The sequence below is a fragment of the Nuphar pumila genome, chromosome 12 (genome assembly GCF_984573655.1).
Source record: "Nuphar pumila chromosome 12, dmNupPumi1.hap1.1, whole genome shotgun sequence".
NCBI lineage: Eukaryota > Viridiplantae > Streptophyta > Magnoliopsida > Nymphaeales > Nymphaeaceae > Nuphar > Nuphar pumila.
In genome coordinates, this window is record NC_143260.1 from 542,585 (window position 1) to 555,030 (window position 12,446).

Below are 12,446 nucleotides of genomic sequence, written 5' to 3' on the forward strand. Positions count from 1 at the left end.
ATTACTCCTATGAATGTTCTAAGTGTTTTTTATTTGGACAGAGAAAGCGGGGGTTAGGCAGACCCCTACCAGTTATACAACCATACCATTGGGATTAGAACTTGCAACGTCCCAACACAAGGTGACGTGCACTAACTGCTCTTGCCAGACAAGCAGAGCCCCCATTGATTGGAATGTTCTAAGTTGCCATATACGAATTTTGCTTTTATTTCTCGGTCCTTCTGCTATCCCCTAACAATTTCTTCCTGGGGGCTCTGGAATAATCTTGCGCCGTGCATAGCGAAAACCTCAACCCGTGATCAAGAAGAAAATACTCAATTCAAGAGAGAAAAAAAAAAGGAAGAAAAGAAATGAATTTTACTTGCTTGTATTTTCACTTGTTCACACCAAATTACAACTCTCACACATATATATGTTTTTACACACTTCTAACATAATTTCAATGACTTTTGACCTTCTTTTCGTATGCTCCAACGCAAATTAAGAAAATCCATTTTTAAGCACTGGCTAATTACTAACTAATGCATTGGACTCTTCACATACGTACCAACTTTTTATTGAAGAGTAATCTTTCACATGCTCCATGACATTCATTACTCGTTAAATAAACTTGCATGACCATGCCACCCACACATAATTACGTAACTATCAACTTTATTTCCAAAATCTCTACACAAGACAAATTGACCAAAATGCCACAAATACATAACACCCCAAGCACACACTACATCGCATTTGGACTTTTGGTGGAAGAAATTGTTCTCTTAAAAAGCACCAGGTTTCCATATTTCATGGAATCCTTTCTAGTTATAAAATACTGAGACCTCTCTTTTGAAAATGTAAGATGTATTTATGCACTTAACGTAGACGAATTCAGTGATACTTTTATTGTCATAGATGATAGTATAAGTAGTGTTGACCTAGGCAAATTTGATGGAATTGAATGAGCTAAGGAGCTCAAGCTTAATATGGTAGAGTCTAAAAAAGACTGATTTTGAAAAGCGAAATGATAGCACTCCAAATATGGAGAGGGATGTCCCATACTGATGGAGAGTTCTGTGATTTTAGCAGGGGACATGAATTTGCTGCCATGTTCGGAAGCAGCTATTCAATGTACTGTCATAAACATTTTTTGTAGTGACTCAATTGAGGAAATTATGAAACCCCATATTGCAGAGGATATGTCCTTCCAATGTACTCACTTATATCCAAATTTTGTCCTGAGGACCTTGTTGCCTCCAACTTGGCTGATAGATGATATTTGAAGTTTTAACTGACAATGAAGATTAGGAATTTAGGAAAATGACCCCTGTTGGAATTTTTGATCTGTTCCATAGAATCTAATTATGTGATTTTTCTTGATGGCGATCAGATAAATTCATCATCCTCTTCTATCTTTTGTTAAACTTGCAATTTTCATGTGGATGCTCAAGGATGAGTCAACCAAATGGTAATCCAGAGCAAAGGTTCTGACATCTCTAATAGGATGTGGTTTTGTCCTTCATGCTGATCAGGTGATGGAGATACGACACATTTGGGCTTTTGAGTTACGTCACTAAGGGCATTTAAACTGTCTTCTAGAACTGCTTCTATGTTGAATATGTAACTATCATGAATAGCCAGAAGATTTAAATGTAAAAATGGGCTTTTCAAGAGGAAACTCCAGAATGTTGCGACTGTAGGTGTTTATGTACTTGATTGAGGCAGTATTTGATGGCAATATCCAGCCTTCGGAAGATCTTGAGCAATTGTGCTTATAGCCATGTTCCTGAATATGGCTGACCGATTACTTGTGCAACTCGTGTCATGACTAGTATGCACTGATTCTTAGACCATCTCGAAATTGTAGTCCTCTGTTTCCATCTACTCAGCACAACTTGATGCAAGTGAGAGACCCCAACCAAGTTGTCTAGTCCCCTTAACCTTTCACCCTTTACCTCAACTCATGGACTCCATGTCCAGACTTCTACTTTTCAAACTTTGTTCTTCACTGATCAAGAATAGCATGAATTAACTGATCATGACAATACATTTTGGTATATCACTTTCAAGAATCAAAGTTTATGGGTTAGCATGTTTGGTCTGTACTCTAATTGTACAAATCATGTGTTCTACTTGTGAGAAAAACAGTTTCTGGAGTGAGTGCTTGGGGGTGATAAGAAAGAAGGAAACCTTCTTGCGACAGACTTGGACAACACTAATGGAATATTCATTAATGATAAAGAGGGTCAGACCTGGTGTTTATTTTATTTTGGCACCAGGAAGTTGTATATTTCACAGGCAGCTTGACCTTTTTTTTTGGATAAATCACTTCCCTATATTTTGTATTGTTCATTTAATAGTCCAGAAAGAAAGCACAGTCTTGTCCTGGAGGTGTTGCAGGCAACTGAGACTAAAGCAGCCTAAGTTTTCCACATTTCTGAGGTTAGGATCAGGTCGTAACTTGGCCTTAGCCTACCCAAGATTATTATCATAGTTTGGTCATTGCTCTTCAATTGTGTGAGGCCCCCTGCGTAATCCTCGTACCGAATGGCCCCTCCAGAGTTGGTGGAACTGAGGTGGCAGTTGGATGAACTGCTGCGCATAGAATACATCCGACCCTTGAAGGCTCCTTTTGGTGCCCCGGTCTTGTTTCAGAGGAGGAAAGATGGCACATTATGGATGTGCGTGGACTACTGAGCTTTGAACAAGCTCACAGTGAAGAACAAGTACCCCTTTTGCGCATTGAAGATTTGATCTGGTGTTGATGGAGGAGCCAGTATTGTGGTTACCTGACTTCACCAAGCCCTTTGTGGTGGAAACTGATGCCTCCAACACGATACTTGGGAAAGTATTGTTATAAAAAGGGCATCTTGTTGCATATGAGAGTCGAAAGCTCAACGACACAAAGCGGAGGTACTTGACCCATGAGAAGGAAATGACTACCATAGTACATTGCCTGCACTTATGGCAACACTACTTGTTGGGGCAGTCATTCATAGTAAAGGCGGACAATGTAGCAATCAACTACTTTGCCACCCAGAAGCACTTGTTGCCCAAACATGCTCAATGGCAAGATTTTTTGGCAGAGTTTAAGTTTACTCTGGTGCATCGTGCAGGAAAGACCAATATGGTGGTCGATTCACTCAGTCGGGCATCACATATTGCCACAATTGTGCAAGTAGCAAGAGATATGGTACAATGCGGTTGGGAGCCATGTTGACTGACCCTACGACCCAACGGTTGGTTCAGTTAGTGCAAGAAGGTGCTTGTAGATGTGTTTGGCTAAGGGATGAAGTGCTCTATGCCAAAGGAGAACACGTCTATGTTCCTCTAAGTGGGAGCCTGAGGAAGGAATTGTTGTGAGACATGCACAACATCGAATGGGTGGGTCATCCAGGCCAAGACAAGACGCAAGTGCTCTTGTCTCAAACCTATTACTGGCTACAAATGGAGAAGGACGTGCAGCACTACAGAGAGGTGAAAGCCATGTGGACTGCTTTACTCTCTGCCCATTCTGGTGAGACCTTGGCAGAGCATCTTTATGGATTTTATCACGGGTTTGCCAAAGGTAAATGGCAAGGGGTCGATCTTGGTGGTGATCTGTAACGCCCCAAATATTTAACTCAAAAATTTTGAACTAACTTTTTTTTTAAATCATAGTGAAAATATTTTATTAATCCCTCAGTCAAATAATTTGGGCGGGTTACAAGAGATAAGACAAACTCAATAACATTAGGCAAATTAAAATTTTGCCTTGAAAGATTATAAGCCATAAATAATACAATTAATGAATATTTTAAAGTTAGAGTTCTTCAGGACATCCACAGAAGATATGGTCTCATGGCACTGCCCGCAGTGACGACCACAATTGTCCTGATATCTTTATCTGTTTTCTGAAAAATAATAATTCAGATAGGGTCAGACTACACCCCGTCTGAGTAAGAAGCATAATATCAATATGAATGTTCTCAGTGTCATGTGTACAAGTATATGTGCAACAGATTCAAATAATGATATGAACTGATAAAATTCATATAAGTTCCATGAGATTCACTCAATATAAAACAACTCATTGTTTAATACATAAAGAAAAATATTAATGAGAGATACATCATATGATTGAATGCTATAACAATTTGGATATAAGGAAAAATATTATCAAGCTACACATCACATGAAGGAAATCACCTTTATACTATAACAATTGCAATATTAAGGAAATCATGAATAAGTTATGCATCACATAAATGAATCATAGTCATATTATAATAAATGCAACATCAAGCATTGCATGTATACTTGAAGACTCTCAAATGTATTCTTACTTTATGTTTCTTTTGTTAATTACCCTGTGGGTACGCACAAACATTCGACATCGTAACAGACCGAGACCACACGAGGGTCTATATATTATGCTTTTTAAATTAATACCGCGTATGACTAATCGTACGAATATCCAAAGTGGATGATCTGTGACCGAGAGAGTACTCTTCAGTGGCTAGAACTAGAATTAAGATGCACCTTGTAAACTTTTACAGAAGACTTGAATCTACCACCTAGGACATATTGATAGTCCTGGCCCCCTAACTCCGAGGAATGGAGACCGGGTGAGACACTTAGCTCTCACAAAAACATAACAGTTTTACGGAGCTTGTACCATATACCCTCTCCATGGTAGACCATGAGTCTGGTAATATACACCATCTTTCAGGTGTACCCAAAATCCTCAGAAACTAGTAACATATACCGTTGTCAGGTATAACCAGTATCCCAGAAAATCGATAACATATACCGTCTTTCAGGTATACCCAGAATCCCACAGTTAGGTTATGTGTGTATATTTTTTATTCTTGTTTGTTTTTGTGTGCTAGTCATTGCACCACAAGGGTTTTCCAAAAATCTCAACCCACATTCAGGGTGATCTCAGTGTATGCACATTACCCATCGAATGCTCAATAGGCACCAACAATATTTTCTCAGAAATTTTTTGCTCAACTTTGAGCTGAGTACTTATACTTACAATATTTTAAAATTTCATTTTTGAGCTAGGGTGTATGTTTCGTACTCTACTGATCATGCACTCATAGGACATGTCTCAAGTACAACTTTTTCATAAGTGCTCGTATAACAATACAATGGTCCTGCGAGACCGCAAGCTCAGTTTTGAGCTTTTACATGATCATGGCATGGAAAATGTCCTTTATTAGGCAAATTTTTGGAGAATAAGCATATATCAACCGGCACAAGACATGGTCATAACAAGTGCATGCAATCACTATTCAATTTATATGCAAATCAATTAGCATCATGAATGGCCATATGGCACCACAAGGGTTATGTGTATTTAGTTTCAATCTTACACCATCATGCCCCTGTAGTTTTTTTTATGCAATTATAACAAATATACATGCATTTAACACTATGCGGTTCATGCATTGAACCTAGGTCACAACATTCACCCGTCGACCCCATACAAAACCATGCGCAATATAAATACGACATTGATATATCATTCATTTGCTACATTCATCAACACATAATAATTGCCATAATGTATGTGTACATTAGTGAGTTTCAGACCTACTGTGAGTATGTGCATAATAGAGAACCTCTGATGTACTACATATTTCATTTGCAGAGAAAATAACAAGTACAATTGTCATTTCTCAATATTTTACAAACTTGGGAAGGAAATACACATTCATTTTTTAGAACAATTAGTGAAATATGCCACTTTTGCAAAAGTGTGTCTGAGTATACTAAGTCAAAATCAACCATATTTTTTTTTTCATTTTTCTTTGGATTGTCGAATAAAACGAGGATATAAAAAATTGAGGTTTTGCGAAACTCAAGTATTTATCATTTAAAATATTGTACCAACTTTTGTCTCTTGAAAGGTTTTAATATATATATATATATATATATATATATATATATTCTGTTTAGACTGAGGTCTGGTTGTGACAAGTCATTGCTATGTTGTCAATCCACTGCAACCACAACTGGGCATAGACAAACTTCTAATAGCCTTGCAGCTATGTCAGTGAAGACCACACCAAGCTGCGGCTGGGGTTAATGTGACTCATCCAATTGGGCCCAGCAGAATGCAAAATATTCAGTTGTACATAGTGGTTGTCAACCACAGTATTGCAAATCATTAAAATGTTTGAATCTATATAAATGAGGCATATTTTACTAATAATTACAATTCTCAATCTATTTTACAAAACTTGGGAAAGTGATAAACCTTATTTTAGGAACGGATGATAAAATATGCAACCTTTGCAAAAGTGTGTCTACATGCATTATTTTCATAAAATGATGATCAAGCCATCAAATTTCTCTCTTTCATAGGACTATTGAATGAAACAAGAATAGGTATATAATTGGGTCGTTGCAATTTCAAGTATCCATCGTGCAACTGACCAATTTTTTTTCAAAAATGTTTTATCATATATATATATATATATATATATACTGGTTGGGGTTAGGCAGACTCCTTGAGTTTGATGTGCATCATCCCCACTCATAGTGATGCTCACAAGCTGCCCCAATGGTAAGACAGGCCACTACTGGGTTAGTTAGCCCCAGCTGACCCTGCCCAACAGAGTGCAGGGCCGTCAATGGAATTAAGGGTAACAGGCAATGGTGTAGCGCACCTCAAGGTTGTTAAATGCGATGAGGCGAAGCGAGGCATTGAGCCTGCGCTTCGCCTCTGAGGCGTACACCTCAGGTACTGAGGCGTACACCTCTCACAACATGAGTGTGATGCCTCAACGCTAAGTATTATCTAAAATATCGTAAAAATACATGGCATCACACTCAAGGCCTCACACTAGTGAAACATTTCACTAACTTGCACTGCTGGATGTCAGAAACATGGGGAGTACAATTGACTTAATGGCATATTAGAAGTGAAACTTTACTTTAAGCGCATCACAACAACGCCTCAGTACCTTGAGCGTGCGCCTCGCCTCTGAGGCGTACGCTTCAGGTACTGAGGCGTACGCCTCTCACAACACTGGCACACCTAGTCACACAAACTGAACCCAGGTTGGATAGCTACCCAGAATCAATCGAGCCAAACTGGCCTGCAAGGATGGTCTATAAATTATTATTAATATTATATATATTTTGGATTCTCAATATAGGTGCACACGTGTGTGCGAGTTCACGTTAAACAAAACCACTAAATGCACATTGCATGAATGATAAACACCTAATGATACTGTAAACAAGGTTTCTAAAACAACACAACAGTATCAATAACTATAACGTATGGACTCAATGCTTTTATTCCCTGTATACAATTATGTGTTTTATTTGAATAATGACTAGATCAATATTAAGAATATTGTAAAGAAAGAAACGTATCTGTATATATCCATACGCTTCTCCTTCACTTAAGTAGTAATTTTATCAAACACATGATTGTGAATTATTAACATGTAAGTGATTATATCTTGCATCCAATATAACCTAAATTGCAACTCAACATGACTAATACCTACGTGCAAACACCATATACTAGTTAGATTGAAAGCTTCCAAGCTAGCAGTTTTACCGTATCTATATGGAACAACGTAAATGAAAAGATAAGAAATTAGGTGCAAGCTTGAATGCAGCCACATTGGCCAATAATTCATCTTACCATTCACATCAAACAAATCTAATACGGACCCAACTTGCATTTGGACTGACCTCTTGCCCCAATAGTTCAAAATATTAGGAATTTGCTGATCTATGATATGAACATGTGCCTTTATCTCAACACATGGATCTACCTAAACTAATTTATAACGAGTCGTTAGATCTAAGCATATTCGCATACAAGGTTTGAAAGCCACCTTCGTCAGCCATGGCTAAGACCCATGGCTGTATAGGTATGGTTTCATATAGGTTTGCGAAAAGTATGCAATGTACATGTACTACAGAGCACACCACACACACATAAAGAATATATTGCCCCTTACCTCGATTTGAAGAATTGTGTCCCAAAAACAATATTGTTTCCTTCATTTTCGGCTGGAGCTTCTCTTAGTGTGAGAGGGATAATGATGGTTCTAAAAGTTTAGAGAGAGAGAGAGTCCAAATCATGTTTCACGATTTTGGATACGAGAGCCTCTCCCTATTTTATCTTCTTCATTTAAGCATTTCAAATTCTTAAAAAAAAAATAGAAACCATCCCCCCATTCACGCCTTCTCTTTTTTCTAAGCTCTAAACCAAATGTATGATATTGCCCCTCTTCCTTCATGTACATTTGGTCTTTCAAAACCGTTTCCCCCCTTTTTGGTGTGCCCTTCCTATACTTGTGGTGCAAGCTCTTCCTAAAATCGTGGAAGATGGGAGATATTCTTGCTAATATTTTTGGAGTGGATAAAAAAAATATGTGGTGCTAGGGTTTTGACATTTTTTTTTAAGATATTACAATGCAAAATATAAAAATTCATGTACAATGAGGGGTTTCGAACCAGGGTTTGTCCCCATAGAAGCAACGAACTTCTCCACTACACTATGTTTTGTTTCATTGCAATTAGTGTCTTTTAATCTATTTATGTGTGTCTAAGCCTCTATGCGTTTTTGTCAAAAAGAAAACATGTTTTTCTCAAAATCATGTATGTGAGCATGGTGGGATTTGATCCTGCATCAAATCTCTAAGAGGTAGCGAGCCTCTTCACTACGCTACACTCTAATTTGTTGCAAGTTTTGTCTGAATTAAGTTAGATAAACTCTCGTTTGGCATTTTTCCTAAACGGCTTTGCCTTTTCCAAGTGGATTCTCTCGACTTTTCTTACACACCTACGAAACTTTGTTAATTGTTCTTCGATTCTCGAATAGGGACCATAAGATATTTGGATCTATCGAGATCCAATTGCAATCGGGTTGGGATTCGAAACTCAAATTTGAGTTGGATCTAAAAAATACTTTAGATCTTCTGAACTCTCTAACTAGATTTTTGGATCTTGATTGAGATTCGACCATATTTGGATCCATTGAGATCCAATTGAATTCAAATTGGATTTCAGATCCATCAAGGATCTGAATCCACTCGCCCTAACTGAATCCAATTACTGGATCCATTTGATCTTATTCAGATTCAAGATCCATTTGGATCAAATCCATATCATATTATCATATTTATTTTAAATTTTTTTAACATTTATTTATTTCGATAATTACCAAAATTTTGCAGGTTTTACATGGTCGATCATTTTTTAAAGTATGGGTTGTTTATACTGGCCCTTAAAAGTTGTCCTATGGGGAGGCAACTAGGTTCTTCCTTAGTCATGTTGTAAAGCATTGAGGATTGCCTTTGAAAATCGTGAGTGACCCTGATGCGTAGTTCACTCGTCACTTTTGGTTGTGCCTGTTTAAGGCATTGGGCACTCAGTTGAACTTCTCCTCTAGCAATCATCCACAAAGTGATGGCCAGACAAAGCGGGTAAACGTGGTGTTGGAGGAGTACTTACGGCATTTTGTCATGACCAACCAGAAAAAATGGCCAAACTTGATGGACATAGCGTAATTCTGCTACCATTTGCAGCGTAGCAGTTCTACTGGGCGCGATCCCTTTGAGTTTGCCACAGGCCAACAACCTCTTACCCTGCCTGATGTGGCACTTGCGATGGGTGGACAATGTCCTATTGTGATGCGATTCGTGCGGGAGCAACATGAGAAGAGGAGTGAGGCTAGAGACCATCTAGCCTGAGCCATCAAGCGTATGAAAAAGATGGTTGATCAGCACCGGAGGCCCCTCAAGTTGAAGTTGATGCCCTAGATCTGGAAGAAGGTTCGGGCGAAGATGACACATCGAGGATTGGTGCCTAGGTATAATGGGCCCTTCCAGTTGGTGTGTATAGTGGGGAACATGGCTTACCAATTGGCATTTTCCCCTCAGATTAAGTCCCATGCAGTATTTTATGTAAATTTCCTCAAACCATATAATGAGGACTTATTGGACCCTGGGTGGGCGAGGCTTGTTCAAGTGCCCCCAAATGTGCAAGTGCAATTCGATAACCAAGTAGAGGGAATTTTAGATCATTGATTACGTGGGCACCACAATAAGCCTAGTTTTTATCATGAATTTTTAGTTAAGTGGAAGCATTTGCCAGACAACGAGCAGAGCTGGGAGCATGATAGCACATTGTAGCAATTCAAAGCTGAGGTAAAGGCTTACTTAGACTCGATGAGGATGTCGAGTTCTGTTAGTCGGGGAGGCTTGTAACATGGTGATTAGGCAAGTTGCGTGCCTGCAACAAATGGCAATAGGGATGTTGTCATGGTACCTTCAGAGATGGCAGAGTTGTGTGCTCACGATGAGGTAGCACACTGCGACGTGCGAATATGGCTCTAGTCCCTTTGAAAGGTTGATAGCACTACAATGATGGTGTTTCTTCTCACGACTTAAGTATTAAATCCAAGGTCAGGACTCAGTTGTGTTGTCTAAGCAATGCGCATGCATTAGACCCAAGGATGGTGATGTGATGATGGCCTGTGACACTTGGTTGAGCAGCATAAGGAAACTGCATGCACAGGATAAGCCTAAGGTTGACAGGCTGAAGGTAGTAGTCTACGCTGGAAGCTGGTTAGTGGCTAAGGTAAGTCCTGTGACGGGAAGTTAGTGCACAAGGGTGGGCTGAGTGAGTGGCGGGGGTGCTACCTGTTGTAAGGCTTAGGCAACATGTTGGGGATTGCTTGTACAGAGTGTATACCGGTCTTACATAAAAGACCCTTACATGGGTTAAGGGGGTTGAGAGAGAAAATTGAGAGAGAGTTGCATGAAGTGCTAAATAATAAAGTAGACCAGTGAGTCCTTTCCCCATTTTGTGACTACGTAATGTGGGATTGTTGGGTGAGTGTTCCTTAAGTTCTTGGGGTATACTAAGAGGGATAGGCTGTTGCACACCCGGGGTTAGACATGCAGGACACACATAGGCTAAGCGAAAAAATAGCCATGTGACACCTTGTGTCAAGAGCTGGATAACTCTCTGAATATTTATTTGTTTTATAAGTAACTCATTTTTTTAAAGGTTCTGTTATATTATAGAACTTATTTCAAATTAGAAAAATATAAACATTATTTATGCATATTTGGTCAATGGTCGCTATTATTCTGCTCGCATTTGAGGCAGCTTAGCCTAACCAACTTCTGACAGTTGATCTGGATGCAGTTTTCATATTTTGACCTTATTGGCATCAAAAACCTGAGGTAGCATTGTCTTGTATCTTTTGTCATGCAAAATCTTAACTATATTTAGCGCTAAATGCTCATGATCATGCTTGATGAATAGGGAAAGTGTTTGATACAAATTTACAATATTGTGAATTTGTATGATGGAGTTTTGAATGCACACGTCAATGAAACTGTTGGATTGTTGAATTTAGGAAGCCGACAAAGTATTATCTATTAGTAAGATGTTTTGATTGGTCATGCCAATCCTCTAGCACTACAAGAAAAATGTTAATTAGAGACAAAAATTGCCGATGGATTATTTTTGTTGCAAAGTTGCGATGGATTAGCGAGAGAAAAGTAGTCGTCACCCGCCACTAATTAGTGACGAATTAGCGACAAAAAAATTCTGAACTCTGTCGCAACTTAATGACGATTAGCGACAAAATTTGTTTGACTGCCTTATAACACATATAAGCATGATTTCATTACTATGAAATTGTTTGACTGCCTTATAACACATATATGCATGATTGAATCACTATGAAAGTTTTTTGACAACCTTAGAACACATATAAGCATGATTTCATTACTATGAAAGTCTTTTGACTACCTTATAACACCATATATGCATGACTGTGATACATAACACATTTATTTAACAGCCTTATAAACCATACATGCATGCTTGGATCACTATGACATTTTTTTGACAACCTTAGAACATATATCTACATGATTGAATCACTATGAATTTTTTTTGTCAGCCTTAGAACACATATCTGAATTCTGTTAATGTCCTTCACTTTATTGCTAGTCTATGTGTCATTCATTCATGTTACTTTGATTGACTTAGATTAGGTGCATTGCATATAATTTATTTCATTATATTTTGTTTATCAATACTAACCTTAGATAATCAGCGTAGAGGAGCTGATGGAGGCATGGATAAATGAACAGATCGAGACAATGAAGAGGATGATGCTTCGAATCTTGGCGATGATTAGATTCATGTGTTGAATTTGTTGCACCTTCTTGGTGTTTCAAACGAAACTCTTTGTATATGTTCACTTGTAAATAATTAAAACTTGGCGAGGATTATAGTGGATCAATAAATTTTTTTCCCTTGTAACTTGTGTTAAATTTGTTTTACCTGCTTTGTATATGTATTTTTTATGTGTACTTTATTTTTTATACACAGGATATATAAATTGTATAACGAGAAAAATTTTCTCGATATTTATAGTTCAAACAAATTTTTTAATTTTAAAAAAAAAAAATTGTGATGGATAT